Source organism: Triticum dicoccoides, chromosome 1A (assembly GCF_002162155.2).
Source record: "Triticum dicoccoides isolate Atlit2015 ecotype Zavitan chromosome 1A, WEW_v2.0, whole genome shotgun sequence".
NCBI classification, from domain to species: Eukaryota; Viridiplantae; Streptophyta; class Magnoliopsida; order Poales; family Poaceae; genus Triticum; species Triticum dicoccoides.
The window spans coordinates 393,369,628-393,372,760 of NC_041380.1; positions in this window are offsets into that span (position 1 = coordinate 393,369,628).

Below are 3,133 nucleotides of genomic sequence, written 5' to 3' on the forward strand. Positions count from 1 at the left end.
GTAGCATAACCAACAAATATGCCCTCGTAAGCTCTAGCCTCAAATTTAGACAAACGGACACCTTTCTTGAGAATGAAACACTTACACCCGAATACCCGGAAGTACTTGAGGTTGGGCTTTTTACCGGTGAGTATCTCATATGGAGTCTTGTTCAAGACTTTGCAGAGGTAGAGCCGATTAGATGCATGACATGCGGTGTTGATGGCTTCGGCCCAAAAATTGTAGGGAAACTTGAACTTCGCCATCATGGTCCTTGCCGCATCCATCAACGTCCGGTTCTTCCTCTCCGCTACACCATTTTGTTGAGGGGTATAAGGTGAGGAATATTGATGCTTGATTCCCTCATCACTCAAAAACTCATCCAAGCTGTAGTTCTTGAACTCGGAGCCGTTGTCACTTCTTATAGTCAAGATCTTCGTATTGTGTTGTCGTTGAGCTTCATTTGCAAAGTCGATGGCGGTTTGTTGGGTCTCGCTTTTCCTCTTGAAGAAATATACCCAAGTGTATCTTGAATAGTCATCCACAATCACCAAGCAATACTTTCTACCGCCAAGACTATCAAAGGATGGAGGCACGAAGAGATCCAAATGAAGGAGCTCCAAAGGCTTCTTCGAGTAGATGATAGTCGTGGGAGGGTGAGCCTTCTCATGTAGCTTTCCTTTGATGCAAGCACTGCAAGCACGATCTTTCGGCAAAACTAACATTTGTTAGTCCACGGACATGATCCCCCTTGAGAAGACTTTGCAAAGATCTCATATTGACGTGGGCTAAACGGCGATGCCAAAGCCATCCCACGTCAACTTTAGCCATTAGGCATGTCACGGTCTTAGTGGGTCGCTCCAAAAAGTTAATCACATGGAGACCATTCTCGACATGCCCAACAAAGGCTACTTTAAGAGTCTTGATCCACAAGAGGGCCACAGTACCAACATCAAAGAAAGTGGCAAAGCCCATGAGTGCTAGTTGGCGAACGGAAAGTAAATTATATAGAAGGGACTCAACAAGCATGACCTTCTCGATCGTAAGATCATGAGAAATGACAACTTTGCCGAGTCCCAATACCTTTGATGACGAGGCGTCACCCCACTCGATGTTGGTGGGCATGGATGGAATCTTTTGCACGTCCACCACCAAGTCCTTGCTTCCGGTCATATGATTAGTAGCTCCACTATCAAGAAACCATGATCCCCCACCGAAAGCAAACACCTACAAGAGATCAATGCTTGGTTTTAGGTACCCATTTTGTAATGGGTCCTTCGATGTTAGTAACAAGGATCTTAGGAGCCCAAATAGACCATTCAATATACTCATGAGGAGAACCAACAACTTTTGGCATAAACATGCCCATCACTAGCACGGCATAACACATAAGAAGGATTAAAATCGCCGGCTTTGTTGGGAGGGGTGACATTGCCCTTCTTGACACCGCCACTCTTCGCATTGTTCTTCTTCTCCTTGGAAGCGCCCTCTCCCTCCTTCACGAAAGTTTGCTTGAGAGGAGGAGGTCATTTGGTCTTGTCATTCTTGTTCTTGGACTTGGGCACGTACCCAATCCCTTCCTTGGCCACAACTCCCTTTTGGTTGGTCAAAAGGTTGTTGAGGTTCTTCTTGCCTTGTATGCAAGACACAAGACCTTTCTCAAGTTGCTCCTTTAGCTTAGCGTTCTCCTCAACAAGATGCACATGCTCACAACATGGGTTAGTAGCATTTGCATTATCAATTAACATTATACAAGGAAAAATGGCTTTCTCCTTGGTTAGCTTTACTCGAAGTTGATCATGAGACTCTTTGAGGCTAGCATGAACACCCTTCAAGACCTTGTGAGCCTTGTCAAGTAGATCAAACTCCTCTTTGAGTCTAGCAAGATCAACCCCAAGTTTGGCCTTCTCGAAGTTTAGCACATGAGAAACAACGAGAGCATGATCCAAATCTTTCTTTAACTTAGCATGATCAACGTTGTGTGACTCCTCAAGAGCCAAACGAAGACCACACTTTTCCTCAAGAGCATTGGAAAGATCTGAAACCTCATCGGCATAGTCACGACTATGCCCCTCCATTTTGGAGATAGTATCTTCGTGAGCCTCGATCACGTCATTGGCTTCACCCAGTTGTTCCAAGAGAGCAACAAAATGCTTCTTGGTTTTACCCTTGAGTTTATCAATAAAGGACTCAAACTCATTTTCCTCCACATTAGGTCCCTCACATTCATCAATGCAATCCATCAAGGAAGGATTATTAATGATGGTAGCTTTGATGTTGGGGGTTACCTTGTTGGTGGCTTTAGCTATGAGGCACTTGGCGGTGATGTTCTCATTGGGTGAGTCGAAGAGAGATATCCTTGGAGTTTTTGCAATGGCAACGGAGGCCATGGCAACTGCTCACCATCTTCATCATCATCATCCTCATGGTACTCTTCTTGAACCACCAACGCCTTGTGAGGGATTTTCTTGGTGAAGTTGCTCTTGTTGGGCAAAGACTTGGCTTTGTCTTTTCGAATGAGCTTGCCACCATTGTCTTCCCTCTTCTCATACGAGTACTCCGCAACAAAATGACTCACATTGCCACAATTGTAGCAAGTACTCACATGTTGCTTGCTCTTCGTGCCACTTGAGTTGTTCTTGTTAAATTTTGCCCTTGAGTTTTTCTTGCTCTAGAATTGCCTTGAAGCAAGTTCCATGTGTTCATGATAGGCATACTTTGTCTCTTCGGGGTTGCTTTCCTCTTCTTCCTCTTCTTCTTCTTCTTCAACACAAACCTTGGACTTCAAAGCAAGGTTGGGCTTCTTTGCCCTTTGAGAATGAAGCACCACATTGTCGGCGGTCTTGTCCAAGATGTTCATAGCCACGAACTCATCCAACACTTCACTTGAGGTAAAAGTGTGGAAGTCCGGCCATTGACGAATGACGGAGGACATGGCCTTGTGGTACGGCATCATTGCCTTGAGGAATTTGCGTTTGATCCAATTGTCATTCGTATCCTTGCTCCCATGATCTCAGAGTGAGACCGTGAGTTTGGTTACTCTCCGATAAAGCTCACGAGGTTCTTCATCTTCTTTCATTGCAAACTCATCGGCTTCATCTTGCACTACTTCATAGTTGGAGCGTTGAATGCTTACGCTTCCCCGGTAGAGAGA